This window comes from Antechinus flavipes, chromosome 1 (genome assembly GCF_016432865.1).
Source record: "Antechinus flavipes isolate AdamAnt ecotype Samford, QLD, Australia chromosome 1, AdamAnt_v2, whole genome shotgun sequence".
Lineage (NCBI taxonomy): Eukaryota > Metazoa > Chordata > Mammalia > Dasyuromorphia > Dasyuridae > Antechinus > Antechinus flavipes.
Window position 1 is genome coordinate 452,918,934 of NC_067398.1, and position 15,480 is coordinate 452,934,413.

Here is a 15,480-nt window from a genome sequence, read left to right on the forward strand (position 1 = left end):
TTTCAATCTCTTCAATTGACTCCTAACTGAGCTCAGCTTTTTTTATGCTCTTTTAGAGGTGTAAATTCAAAGATTGACTCCTCCTCTCAGAGTGGGATTATGGGAGGTGTAACTTGTGAATTTCCTGGACTTGTGAACTCCAATGTGTGATTTCTAATGTGTAAACTCTCTTAAAGGTGTGAGCTCCAACGTGTGAACCAACTACATAAGCATTGTTTCTATCAACTCTAATGAGTTAACACTTTGTAAGGATTTTAACAATTATTGATCAGAGAAAAGCAAATTAAGACAACTCTGAGATACCACAACACACCTGTCAGATCGGCTAAGATTGGCCAAGATTGGTCAGATTGGCAAAAGATAATGACGAATATTGGGGGAAGGGGTGGGGGAAGGGGGACACTGATGCATTGTTGGTGGAGTTGTGAATGGATCCAACTATTCTGGAGAGCAATCTGGAATTATACTCAAAAAGTTATCAAACTGTGCATACCCCTTGATCCAGAAGTGTTACTACTCGGCTTATATCCCAAAGAGATATCAAAGAAGGGAAAGGGACCCATATGTGCAAAAATGTTTGTGGCAGCCCTTTTCATAGTGACTAGAAACTGGAAATTAAATGGATGCCCATCAATTGGAGAATGGCTGAGTAAATTATGGTATATGAATGTTATAGAATATCATTGTTCTGTAGAAATGACCAGCAGAATGATTTCAGAGAGGCTTGGAGAGACTTGCATGAACTGATGCTAAGTGAATTGAGCAGAACCAAGGAGATCATTATACACTTCAACAACAATACTATATGAGGATAAATTCTGATGTAAATGGCTATCTTCGACAATGAGAGGATCCAATTAATTTCCAATTGATCAGTGATAAACAGAACCAGCTACACCCAGCAAAAATACACTGGGAAATGAGTGTGGACCACAACATAGAATTTGCACTTTTTCTATTGTTGTTTGCTTGCATTTTTGTTTTTTTTCTCAGATTATTTTTACCTTTCCAAATCCCATTTTCCTTGTGCAACAAGAGATCTGTATAAATATATACACATATATTATATTTAATATATACTTTTACATGTTTAACATGTATGGGACTGCCTGCCATCTAGAGGAGGGGATGGAGGGAAGGAGGGGAAAAGTTGGAGCAGAAATGTTTACAAGGGTCAATGTTGAAAAATTACCCATACATATGTTTTGGCAATAAAAAGCTATAATAATATAAAAAGTTACAGATGTCATTTTTCCATCTGGGGATGTAAACAATTAAACCTTTAAATAATATATATTTTTCCCTGTTTATCTTTCCATGCTTCTCTTGAATCCTTGTTTGAAGACCATTTTTTTCTGTTTAGTTTTTTTTTTTTCAATAGAAATGATTGAAAACTTCTTACTTCATTGAAAATGCATCACCTCCCCTGAAAGATGATGATCATTCTCTCTGGTTAATTAATTCTTGATTGTAACCCCAGGTCCTCTGCCTTCTGGAATATGATATTCCAAGCCCTCTGATCCTTTATTGTAGTTGCTACCACATCCTGGGTGATCTTGATTGTTGTTCCTTGATACTTAAATTGTTTTTGTCTGGCAGCTTGCAGTTTTTCCCTTGAGATTATAGTTCTGGAGTTTTGCAACCATATTCCTTGATGTTTTCCTTGTGGAATCTTTTTCTGAAGGTAATTGATGGATTCTGTCAATATTTATTTCTCCTTCTGGACCTATGGGCTTATATCAGGGCAGTTTTCTCTTGAAAATCTCTTGAAGAATACTACCCAGGCTCTTTTTTTTGGTTATGGTCTTCAAGTAGGCCACTAACTTTTAAATTGTCTCTCCTTAATCTGTTTTCCAGATTGGCTATTTTCCCAATGAGATATTTTACATTTTCTTCCATTTTCCCATTCTTTTTAGTTTTTTTTTTGAGTGATTTTTGATATCTCATAAAATAATTAGTTTTCATTTGTCCCATTCTAGTTTTTAACATGTGATTTTCTTCAGTTAACTTTTACATGTATTTTTCCATTTGATTAATTCTACTTTTCGAGGTGTTTTCTTCTGTAGATTTTTTTTTTTTTGCATTTGGCCAATTGAATTTTTTAAGGAATTGCTTTCTTTAGACATTGTTTTCCTTCCTTTCCCAAGCTATACTTCTTGTATCTCTCTTTTTTTTTCTTTTCTCGTTTTTTTCTTCTATCTCTTTATTTGCCTTTTAAAACCTTTTATGAGCACTTCTCAGAAGTCTCTTTGGGCTTGAGACCAATTTATATCACTCTTTGATATTACCTCTATGGACATTTTGTCCTCACCTATTGCTGTTTTGGTCTTCTCTTTCACCACAGTAGGTTTCTATGGTTAAAGTTCTTTTGTGTTTCTTGCTCATTTTATGTCCTTCTCTTTTTCTTTTTCCTCTTTTGTCCCTTTTATGGTTGATCTCTGCTCCTGGGGTAAAGGGGTCACTGTCCCAACTTCCTGTGCAGTTCTGAACCTTGACTTTCAACACAAGGGCCTCTTGTGTTTGTTGTTTTGGTCATAATAGGAAGTATCTTTATCTGCTCTTTGCAGGAAACAGACTGGTTTCCCAGGATTTGTCTTCTGAGCTTGAACTGGAGGCTGCTCCACTGGTCTGCTTTCCTCCTGAGCCAGGACAGAGGGTTTCAGTTGCTAATTTGCTGTGATTAATACCCTCTCACTGGTTTTGCCAGACTTTGAGTTAGATGGAGCATCCTTTTCACTCCAGTGAAACAAACCTTTCTTGAAGTTCTTTTACTCTATCTTGAGCTGAGAGTGATTTCATTCCATCAGACTCCCTTCAGAGGCTTGGTTTCATGTGGTTTTCGAGGGAAACTGTTAGAGTTCAAGTAGCTTCCTGGCCTCACTCCACCATTTTTGGCTCTGCCCTCAGAACTCAGCAATTTAAACTCTTAAACACCATATAGACTGAATGGTAAACTTTTCAAGATCACATTCTAAAATGACACAGTACTGGTATATGGAAGAGCTTTATTAGGATGGGGATAATAATTGCTTGGCTTGTGAAATGTTTTTGGGGAAATTGATTATGCATATAATGCATGTAACTAGTCATTTCCTCTTTATCAAATGGGAGGACCTTATGTGGTCACATGTCAACTAGGTTCAGTAGCTTGTTGTCTTAGGGAGCCCAGATTGAGAAACTTGGTTTGTGCATGTCACAACTGAAAGGAAAACTTCCTACTCATGTGTGAAAGATAGAAAATTAATCACTTTTTCTAAAATAATTACGAAAGCTTCGACACTACTTCACATAGATGGCCACTACAAGTGAAGACTAGGCTGAAATGTCATTCAGACTTTTACAATTTGGACATTGTATACTAGTGTTATCATTTTCACTTTTTCAGTATAATTAAAGGTAGTAAAAAGAAATTGTAGTGGTGCATTTTCTTTTACCTTGTCTTTCTTCCTTCTGTCCTCTACACTTACTCCCATTTCCTCTATTTTAGTTGAAGATTGAACTTGTTTAACTGAGAAATTAAATAACATTGAATTCAAAGTCTCTCCTCTCCCATTATCTTCACTTCAGAATTTCTCTGCTTCCTTTCTGACTCTTTCCTCCTGTGTCTAGGTCCTGAAAAAGAGATGATCTTTATTCTTGCAAAAGCCAACTCTTGTAAATATGCACATCTTCTCCAATTTTCTCCATGAGATTACATCTTCAATTATCCTTCTCTCTCTAAAAGCTTTAAGAAAGATAAAGAAGATACCCAGTCAGGATAGGTGAATAACATTTTTTTTTTGAGATGGAGGAGAAAGAATTCTTAAAAACATAAAAAGTCTGAGAAAATGTTTCTGTCTTTCAAAACTTTTGATAAGGCCTTGACACATATTTTAAAAGGTTTGTTTGTTTGTTTGGCTTTTCTTTGTATATGTTGCATTTACACAGTATCTGTGTGCCTGGGGTCACTCAGTTAATAAGTTTCTGAGGCCAGATTTGAATTCGGGAAGATGAGTCTTCCTGACTCTAGGTCTGGTACTCTATCTCTGGTACTCTATCTACTGTGCCACCCAACTGCACTACACAGTGTTTGGCATATAGCAATTTTTGTTAACTTATGGACTACAGAATAATTAGTTGACTGAGAGCAGGAACTGAAACCAGACAAGCATCAACTGCAACAGAGGATGCAAGATGAAGGAGGGGAAGATCAGTTTATAATGTTTAGAAGGGGTTGAGGAAAAAAGAGAGGTTCAAGAGCATCTAACCAAACTAGGTTTTCAAAAGTCATTTTATCCATAAATGTGCTATTACAAAATACAAGAAAATGTAGCATACCCAGAGGAAAAGATGTGATTGTCCTTGTTTGTGTTTGTTGGTGATATTCAAAATTATATAGATTCCTTTAAAACAGTGTTCTGCTGGATTGACCTTGAATGCTTGTCCACCCTGTTCATTGGGTCAAATAAAAGTTGTTTTATCATAAATATTCAAGTTTCTTTTTGGACAACAAACAGAATGGAGGGCAAGATTAATTTATGTATCAAGGCCTTATGAAAAGTTTTGAAAGGCAAGAATCTTTTTTTAGACTTGTTACACTTTTTAGATTTCTTTCCCCCCCCAACCTCAAAAAATTTGATCCATCTATTCTGACTGGGTATCCTCTTATTTCTCCCCTTCCTTTTTTGTCTGAACCCCTTGAAAAGTCCATCCATAACTAGTGCTTCCATTAATTTTCATCTCATTCTATTAACTGTCTGCAGCCGACCTTCTAATCTCATGATTTCAGTCGAAAACTCCTTTCTGAATTTACGAATCTTAGTTGCCAAAGCTAATACCTTTTTCTTAGTACTCATCCTTGATCTCTGTTGTTTTCACACTGTAAATCATATTCTCTATAATACTATTTCTTTCTAAACTTTTAAGACTCTATTCTTCTTGTTTCCCTGCCTTTCTGAGCATTATTTTTTGCTAGATCTTTATCTAGGTCATGCCCATTAATTACTGGTTTCTAAATGAAGGTGGTCTAGCTGTACCTGATCTAAAATTATATTATAAAGCAGCAGTCACCAAAACCATTTGGTATTGGCTAAGAAATAGATTAGTTGATCAGTGGAAAAGGTTAGGTTCACAAGACAGAATAGTCAACTATAGCAATATAGTGTTTGACAAACCCAAAGATTCTAAATTTTGGGATAAGATTTCATTATTTGATAAAAACTGCTGGGATAACTGGAAATTAGTATGGCAAAAATTAGGCAAGGACCCACACTTAACACCATATACCAAGATAAGATCAAAATGGGTCCATGACCTAGGCATAAAGAACGAGATTACAAATAAATTAGAGGAACATAGGATAGTTTATCTCTCAGACTTGTGGAGGAGAAAGAAATTTGTGACCAAAGATGAACTAGAGACCATTACCGATCACAAAATAGAAAATTTTGATTATATCAAATTAAAAAGCCTTTGTACAAACAGAACGAATGCAAACAAGATTAGTAGGGAAGCAACAAACTGGGAAAACATCTTTACAATTAAAGGTTCTGATAAAGGCCTCATTTCCAAAATATATAGAGAACTGACTCAAATTTATAAAAAATCAAGCCATTCTCCAATTGATAAATGGTCAAAGGATATGAACAGACAATTTTCAGATGAAGAAATTGAAACTATTACCACTCACATGAAAGAGTGTTCCAAATCACTATTGATCAGAGAAATGCTCTGATATATCACTACACACCTGTCAGATTGGCTAAGATGACAGGAAAAAATAATGATGAATGTTGGAGGGAATGCGGGAAAACGGGGACACTGATGCATTGTTGGTGGAGTTGTGAACGAATCCAGCCATTCTGGAGAGCAATCTGGAATTATGCCCAAAAAGTTATCAAACTGTGCATACCCTTTGATCCAGCAGTGTTTCTATTGGGCTTATACCCCAAAGAGATACTAAAAAAGGGAAAGGGACCTGTATGTGCCAAAATGTTTGTAGCAGCTCTGTTTGTAGTGGCTAGAAACTGGAAAATGAATGGATGCCCATCAATTGGAGAATGGCTGGGTAAATTGTGGTATATGAATGTTATGGAATATTATTGCTCTGTAAGGAATGACCAGCAGGATGAATACAGAGAGGCTTGGAGAGACCTACATGGACTGATGCTAAGTGAGATGAGCAGAACCAGGAGATCATTATACACTTCGACAACGATATTGTATGAGGATGTATTCTGATGGAAGTGGATTTCTCTGACAAAGAGACTTAACTGAGTTTCATTGGATAAATGATGGACAGAAACAGCTACACCCAAAGAAGGAATACTGGGAAATGAATGTGAACTATTTGCATTTTTTATTTTCTTCCAGAGTTATTTTTACCTTCTGAATCCAATTCTCCCTGTGCAGCGGGAGAACTGTTCGGTTCTGCAAATATGTATTGTATCTAGGATATACTGCAACATATTTAACATATATAGGACTGCTTGCCATCTTGGGAGGGGAGGTGGAGGGAGGGAGGGGAAAAAAATGAAACATAAGCGATTGCAAGGGATAATGTTGTATAAAAATTATCCTGGCAAGGATTCTGTCAATACAAAGTTATTATTAAATAAAATAAAATTAAAAAAAAAAACAACAACAAACAAACAAACAAAAAAAAACCTACTGGTTTCTACCAAAGCTGTGTCCTGGACATTCTTTTCTTTTCCCTCTATATAATTTTGCCTATTGATCTCATCAGTTCCCATGCATTGTCTTTATATAGATAACTCTCAGACCTATTTGTTCATCAAAAACTTTTCTTCTGACCTTGTCTTGCATCTTGAACTTCTTATTAGAAATATTGAACTGGACCTTTGATAGATATCTTAAGCCCAACATGCCCCAAACCAAAGTTATTTTAATTTTTTCAGTAATTAGTCATGTCTGACTTTCTCCTTATCTACCCCCTCCAAATATTCTTATTACATCATCTTTCAAGTCACCAAAGACCTGATTCCTTATTCTTTCTCACCCTCCCACTAGTCAGTTGCCATTCTATGTAGCATCTGTAATACATGCTGTCTTCTCCCGACAGATACTGCCAAAACCTTGGTACAGACTCTTAGAACCTCATATTTGAATTACTGCAATAGCATGCAGGTTGGTCTCCCTGCCTCAAGTCTTTCCCTATTCTAGTCCATTGTCCATTCAGGTTTCAAGTTGATCTTCCTGAAGTACAAGTTTGACTATGTCACTTCTTTATTCAATAAACTCTAGTGGCTTCAAATTATGTACAGGATCAAATATAAAATATTTTGCCTTTAAAAAGCCCTTTATAACCCCAAATCTCTTGCCATCATAATCTTCATACATCTTAATCTTCTCCATGCACTCTGCAATCCGGTAATACTGGACATCCTTTTGTTTCTTTCACATCACATTCAATCTCTGAAATCTGGGCATTTTCAACATCTATACTCTATGTCTGAAGTAACTAGGAGGCACAGTTGGATAGAATTACCTGAGTTTAAATCTAATGTTGGGCAAGTCTCTTACACTATTTATGTAGGAGGCAAGTAAGTGTCTCAGTGGATAGACCTTTAGAATTTAGGAAGATCTAAATTCAAATCTGGCCTCAGGCACTTATTGATTTTATGATCCTGAACAATTTATTTAATCTCTGTTTGCCTTAATCCACTAGAGAAGAAAATGGCAAGTCACTCCAGTATCTTTGCCAAGAAAAGAGCATGGACAGAGTTGGTGTGCTGTGCTCTACATTGTCACAAAGAATTAAATAGGACTGAATGATATCAACTTCCTATCTGTAATTCTCCCTTTTCAACTAGACTTTTTGGTTTTTATTTTGTTTATTTGTTCTTGCTCCTTCAGTCCCAGATAGCTTTTCATATTCTCCAGAAATCTTTCCCAGTACTCTTTACTTTTAATGCCTTTCCTCTATCAATTAGTTCGAATTTATCCTCAACCATAACTTGTTTATCCCTGGTTTGCAGTGCCCTACTCAAACCCATCTTGTACTATGAGCTCCCTGACATCAGATCAGAATTGCCTTTTGCTTTTCTTTGTATTTCCAGCACTTACTACAGTACCCAGCACAAAGATTTTGATCAATATGCTTTCTGACTTAACTTGACCCACATATCTCTCATATGCCTACTATACAGGATTCCTTATTATCACTTAATACATATTCACTGACTTATTAAACTTCCACTCAGTCAGTTATTCAGTGCTCCTTTGATATTAAGTTACCTACATGGCATGAATTATCTTCTCTTTGCAGAGGCCATTAATTAGCAAATGGTATTTGTTAATGCCAACCAGGCTGTAGCTGCAGCCACTGGCAAAGAATGTGACATAAATACTTGGAAAGGAATATTTTATTTATTCTTGTATTTTCAATATCTTATAAGGAATAATTAAATGAGCCTAAAGGTGGTTGAAAAATGTCTCTGTTCTTGTTTAATATTTAAATGCTAATTCTTTCCTTCTGAAATCATATAATAAAAAGTACAATTGATACCTTTTGTAAATGTTAAAATAAAAACCTCAAACATTTATATCAACCCTATGAAGTACCCAAAGAAAGATAGCCTGTCTGTATTTCTGAGATTATCTTGGAGGAAAGTTCATAAAACCATAGCTCTACTTGAAGGGACATTATAGTTTATAAAGTACCTCTCCAAAAGTTGACCAAACCTAAAAACAAGTTATATTTTATTTGTTTTTACAAAGAATTTCTATATTTCTGATTATTTGGCATTTTAATAATTTCCTTCCTAGAATTGTTCATACTTACAAACACTTGGGTCTTTCAATAGTGCTTCAAGGATAATAATAGATCATGGAGAAATAGTTGTTTAATTATTATTTACCCCAAATAATCATGTTCAAAGTAATGAATGGGGGGATGTTTAAAAAACTAGATAATTTGTGGATATGGAATTAGAATATTTGGATTTTAGTCTCAATCCTCCTCTTTATGAACTGAGTGACCTTGGACAAATTACTTAACCCAAAGAAGTTTCCCAAGATCAAGGCATTTAACCTCTGAGTGAAGTCACTTGCTGGAATCATCTGTATGATGAATGATTGGCCTAAGTTACAACCAAGGTCCTTTAAAACTCTAAATCCTATGAACTTATGACTTAAGAATGTTTCACTTAGGAGTGACCCATTCATATAAATTAGAGTCAAAAAAGATTTATATTCAGTTATCAATAGGTGTTAGCAAAGTCTGACTGAGGATCCTTTGCTATTCATGGGGCCAATATTGCTTTATTCCATGAGTTAGAATGCTGGCCTGTCGAGTGATTTAATTAGAAAATTCTTTTTTTATTGAGACATAGTGCTCTGCTGGATTTTGTAAAGAAAGAAAGATATTAGGTTTGCACAAGTTTCTCATGGCCAGAAATATCAAGTCTAACTATCCCATCCTTAATATTTGTGCTCATATTAGTGAGCTGTTGGTGAGGCAGGGTTAGGAATGCCAAGTTGAAACTCTCAGCATTTTCCCATAGAAATAACAGCATGAGGATGAGAAAGTAGACTACTGATATTAGAAATCATTATTAAAAATACCTTTTGCATATATTGATTCAGTAGGTTTTTGTCACCTGGTGTAGGAGTCTAAACAGTCAGTCAGTCAGTGAACATTAAGTTTCTACAATGTGTCAGACTCTGTGTTTAAGTATTAAGAAAGGTAAAGGACAATTTAGGTTTTCAAGAAGCTCATAGTATAAGCCATAGCTATTAAGAGACTACTATGTTTAGTACCTTTCACATGATAAATGCCTAGTGAATGCTTGTTGAATGAATGAATAAATCTATCACCAAGGGCACTTGGGTCCTCTTCATTAATTTATCATTAATTAATTATTAATTATTCAGTAATAATTGCTTTTTTAATGCTCAGCACAGGTGGCATCTTCTATCTAATACCTTTTCTGATTCCCCCAATTTTTAGAGTTTCTTCCCTCAAATTATTCTGTCTATAGTTTTTCCTTTTTATATGTTTGTCAGATTTATATAGTAGACAATGAGTTCTTTCAGAAAAGTAATTCATTTTCATTTTTGTATCTCCATTGCTAGCATCAGCTCCTAACAAATGCTTGATGGTGATGGTTGTAATATGGAAGTTATACTGTTAAAGCACTGTGATAAGCTCTGGAATTACAAAGAAAGATTGTTCCTTCTCTCCAGGAGTTTACATTCTCCTAATATATAAGAATTAGAGGCATGAATAAAGCAAACAAAGGAAGAAATGAACAAACAAACCAATAAATAAATAGCATTTATATACCCCTTTAAGGTTTATAATCACCTTATATTATCTTGGGCAAGCCTCAAAATAACCTTTTGAAGTAGGTGCTTTTATTATACCCATTTTACAGATAAGTGGCTTTAGAGATTAAGTGACTTGCCCAAACTCACATTTTTTTTTTAAATTCTTTGTTTGCTAAGAGGACCAATGACTTCACAGGTGGATGTTTTGGCTTCTCTGTAAATTGAATATAAGTGAGGTAGAGTTACACAAAGTGTTCAATCTCTCTCTTCCAGAATCATGAAAGTTTAGTGACAAAATAAATTTCAGCACAACTGGCTATGGCCTGGGTCGTAGTGGATGACTTTGGCTTCTTGTTAGCCCAAGTTCTAAACATTTCATAGTTCCTGCTTCAGCCATCTTTATGGCTGGAGGAAGTCTTCACATGCTTGGGATAGACATCCCTCTAACTCACCTGTTATTCACAATGTGATTTAGCCCATTTGCTGAGATTATTTTATTGGAGTGTGGCCATTGTACATACTACAACTTTTTGGAGCCAGAAGTGGGAGTTGGGGGACAGGTGGATGCCACAGTGCATGGGTAGTACTGAAAAAAGCACAGCAAGCCTTCACACAAGAACTGTTGGTTCTCCCTGAACAATCCATTCATGCAGGGTAATATGGTAAATATCTTAGAGAACATTCTAACACAGATTTTTCTGACTCCAAGCTTAGCACTCTATCTACTGGAGCACAGAACGATATCATTTTAGAATGAAGGGAATATTTTTAACTGGTAGGACTATGGGAATGTGGGAGGAGGATAGGTAAACTTGTTCCTACCTCCCTATTGCCCTGACAATTACTAATATTCCCCCCTTCCTCAAATAAAGTCTTGAAGTATATTTAGGTGTTTCCAAATTGAATTAGAGTTGAGGAGGGAGTGTGTGGAGATATAGAATAAATGGAATGCTGAGACAGATTTCATGTTCTAAAATGCTAGCTTACAAATAACTTCTTAGTATACAATTTAGTTTCAGAATTAGGGTTGTATGAAAACTAGGAAGGATTCTAGGGTCAACTTAATTAAGCCCCATTGTTTTGCAGAGGAAGAAGTTGGGTTTTATATCAGAAAGAAAAATTGACTTCAAACAAGTAGGGAGCATCAGCAGGATAATTTGAACCTATATCTTTTGATTTTAGTTAGTTCTTTTATGAAACTACTCATATCAGAATTTGTGCAGAAATTAACTGAATATTTTGATCAGAGAGAGAGGTTTAACCTAAAGTCAGATGTTTCAAGTTTGCCCCTTATGCCTCAGACTGACTTCTCTCACTTCCTCCTCCTTCTTCCCACCATGATTAATCCTTATCCTTGCTCTAGGAGCTTTAAACTGCATCCTGGTTGCTCAGGACCGTCTTCTTCTCTTGATCACTTTCTAAAGTTTTAGATTTCTTTCCTTCAGTTCTGAACTTCAACTTCCTTTCATATACCAAAGATCAGAGTAACTATTTCAAACTAAGGCATTAATAATTGATAATGCCATAATGGATAATATATCTATTGACATAGATATATCTCTATACCAGGAATATTTAACAATTGGCTCTCTGGGGAAAAAAGTATTCTTCAAAATATCTTCAAACTTTTTAGTTTAATCTCTTTTATTATCACTTTATCAATTATTTTAAAAAGTCTGGATAATAAACAAAACAATTAGTCAAGCTCTCAATTCTAGTATTTATTGATTTCTGAAGTATAAATACCCTCATTAAAAATTTAACAATTGGCTAAAAAAAATTAACAATTTAGCTGATTCCAACAAAATTTGTAGTATGGGGACAGTGCCTTAAATCAAGGCAATAAATATTTAGTTTCAGATTAGGAGGAAATGGGAAAATATTTGGGAGCAATAAGCTTTCCCTACATTCCATAAATTATACATTACTTTATAATAAAACTTGAGCAGTCATAGTCTACTCTTAAGACTAGGTCTTTTGATAGTTTACAATGGACATGCCTGTATAACACATGTCCACAAACAAAAACTATAACAATTTCTCAAAACTTTGTCATGCCAATATTTATATTATTAATTATAGATATTTCTTTGGATTATAGGTTTTTAATTCATTGAAATTAATAGAATTGGTAAACTTTTAAAAAGTGCATTTCATAAACTTGTACCCAAATTCATTTGATACTTTATATAATGACGGTTGAAATATGATTATTTTCCTTTAACAGTTACTTAAAAAATTTTGTCAAATATTCTCCCTCTACCTGTTGAAGAAAAGAAGGAAGGAATAAAAGAAAAAAAGAAAGAAAAAGGAAAGAAGGAAGTAATGATAGGAGGGAGAAAGAAAGGAAAGAAGGAGGGAAGGAAAAAAAAGAGTAAAAAAACCTTTTTGTTACATATGCACAAACACGCAAAATTAATGTCCATATTGGTCATATCCAATGATGCATTTCTTTTTCTACATCTTGATCCATTATCTCTATCAGCATTTTTAAAAAGCCCCTTAGAATCATTGTTGATCATTTTAGTCAGTCTTATGTCTTTAAGAAGTCTTTCAATATTGTTCATTTTTGTAATATTTATGCTGTAGTATAAATTGTATTTGTGGCTCTGCTTATCTCACTGCATCAGTTCATACAAGTTTTTTCCATGTGTCTTTGAAGCTATCTTTTCCCATATTTCTTATTACATTGCATTCATTTTCCATAATTTATTTTGCCATTCCCCAAATGATGGACAATTCAGTACAAAAGAACTCTTCTAATTATTTTTTGTACATTTAGGGTATAGGTCTAGGTATAAACAGAGGATCTTAAATTAACATATAACTGACTTTCATAATACTATTTCAAATAGCTCCTCACAAATACATGTGATAGTTTAACTTCATCACTAAATGTTCTTTATTGTTGTTCAGTTGTACTTTATTATACTCTGTAAGTACCTTACTACACTCCATAATTTATTACTTGTGCTTATCTGCTAATGATTATTCTATAAAATATTGTCTGAAGGCTAGATCCTGCTAAGAAATTCAAAACATCTGCAATTCACATATATTTTTGAAATCCAAAGATATTATCTCATGCTAATAGCTTGTAATAACTATAATAAATAGAGACTATTTAAGTAAATAGATGATTTTTGTTGAGGAAAAAAAAAACCTGATATAAAAATTTAAAAGGCAGAATTATGATCTACAATTGATGGTCAACCTTAATTTGGGGGCTAAAGAGGGATACTTTTTAAAGACATAGTTAAAATCTGTAATTCATTTAGTAAATATTTATGAATCACACTATTAAGTATTAATCACATTATATGCATAAAACATCATGGTCTTTGATTTGAAAGTACAGTAGATATAAAAAAATGAAAATCCAATCACCACTCATAGTGTAATGACAATATTATTGGGTAACTAGGAGCTTCTTCATGTAAACACATACAAAGGCCTAAGAGAAGTACAGATTACTATGGGAGTTCAAAGGAAAAAATTATTTTGAAGGGGTGAGATGAGCAACAATTAATCCCATGGCCTTTTGCAGGAGTAAATTCATTAGCTGGACTTAAAACATGGATAGGATTTTTAATAGCTGGAAATGAAGAAAAACTTTTTTAAACATTTAAGGAATAGAGAGAAATATCACTAGTTTTGAAGAAATTGCATGGAAATTGGAAATCACATCATATGTTCAGGATAGAGTGAGTAATCCAGTTTTAGTTTTGTTTTGGGATAATACATAGCTTTAGAGTTGGAAGAGACCTGATTAAGAGATCAGTGGCTTATTTTAATTCACACAGTTATGAAATGAAAATTTGGGATTTCAAGACAGGTCCTCTGAATCATGATTTAGAGTTCTTTGCCCTGTACTATTCTGGATCATGCTGGAGCTTTGTTGAAAAGGGATTAATTAATAGACTTTGGACTGCATTCTATTGGTAATGAGGATTACTGCACTGAAAGTTTCTGAGGAGGAAAATAGAATAATGAAAACTATATTTTGGGAAGATTATTCTAGTAGCAATGTGTTAATGACAGGCCCATGCAGATCATATTCTAATATAGAGTATTCCTGTGAATTAAATAATATAAGTTAATGGACAATGGTTGAGTCCTCCCATTAAGTAGAGCATTTAAACATTTCATAATAAGCTATATCCTGATGCCTTGAAGTGATTATCAGATTATTGTGAGCAGATAACTGTTAGTGGATCCCAGGAAGGGATGTCTCTGAAAATTTCAGAATATAGTAAGATCATTCTGGGATTGTATGTTGAATGCAAGAATGTGTTCAATTATCAATGAAGATTTCTGTATCTATGATTGCTTTGAGAAGAGCCTGTTTTTCCCAATAAGTATATTCTTGCCCCTGATGCCTAAAACCAAAGTATAACCTTAGGATAGGTTATAACATCTTCTCTCTGAATAGTAAATTTATTGGATTGAGATTTGAATCTTGGCTGTGAATGACTTCATCTGAATTCCATTTGACATACTGTTACAATAGCATTGCCAGATTTTCTGGCATTCTTTATAGTATAAAGAGATAGGTTATCCAATTCTGTTTCATTGGATTAAACAAAGTTGCAATGGGAGATTCTTTATAATGACAATAGATATGGAGATTAATCCTGGAATTGAAGTGACACTTTCTCCACTTTTGGCAGGACATTAGTTGTAAAGAGTACAAAATCCTTAAGGAACTCATGCTTTATATGTAGGGATATTAAATCAGAAAAATCTTTCTCCATTTAAAGGTAGGACAATATTTTAGAAATAATCAGTCTTAGCGAGAAACACACACACACACACACACACACAAACAGCCTTTGGATCTCATGTATACCCACTGATCTTTAAGTTATACATTAATTACTCACCTTGGTAGAATAAATAAAATCCAATTTCACCCTAGTCTTATGGAAAGAGTGGTCATAGAGATCATAGTGTCTTCTGCAAGAAGAAGGGACCAGAGTAGGTTGTTTAAATTTTGACATAATATGATAAAATTGGAAGCTTGGTTCAGTTAGCCTTTCTTCCTCCAAGGTAGGTCATATCTCATTTCATTCATTACTTATTTTCTTTTTCACCAGTCGTCAAGTCTGGAAATGGTATCTCTCCACTGGGAACAGTGTGGGACTGTGTGCTTAGCTACATCTCTCTTCTTGAGGAAGCAGATGGAAAAGGAGTGATCTAAGTTACAGAAAG